Source organism: Lupinus angustifolius, chromosome LG02, assembly GCF_001865875.1.
Source record: "Lupinus angustifolius cultivar Tanjil chromosome LG02, LupAngTanjil_v1.0, whole genome shotgun sequence".
In the NCBI taxonomy this organism is placed as follows: domain Eukaryota; kingdom Viridiplantae; phylum Streptophyta; class Magnoliopsida; order Fabales; family Fabaceae; genus Lupinus; species Lupinus angustifolius.
This window is the reverse complement of record NC_032010.1, coordinates 17,046,321-17,046,695: the sequence shown is the minus strand read 5'-3', so window position 1 is coordinate 17,046,695 and position 375 is coordinate 17,046,321.

Genomic DNA, 375 nt, shown 5'->3' with positions numbered 1-375 from the left:
CATCCTATCCTCTTCCTCATCCTCCTCCTCATCCTCCTCCTCCTCCTCATCCTCCTCCTCATCCTCATCCTTATTCTATTCTCATCCTCATCCTCATCGTAATCCTTATCCTATCCTCTGCCTTATCCTCATCCTCATCCTATACTCATCCTATCCTCATCCTTTCCTCATCCTCATCCTATCCTCTTCCTCATCCTCCTCCTCATCCTCAACCAAACCTCCTCCTCATCCTCATCAAAACCTCATCCGCATCCTCATCCTCTTCCTAATCCTATCCTTGTCCACATACTCATCCTATCTTCCTCCACATCCTCATCCTATCCTCATCCCCATCCTCATGCTCTTCCTCATCCTATCCTCGTCCTCATCCTCATC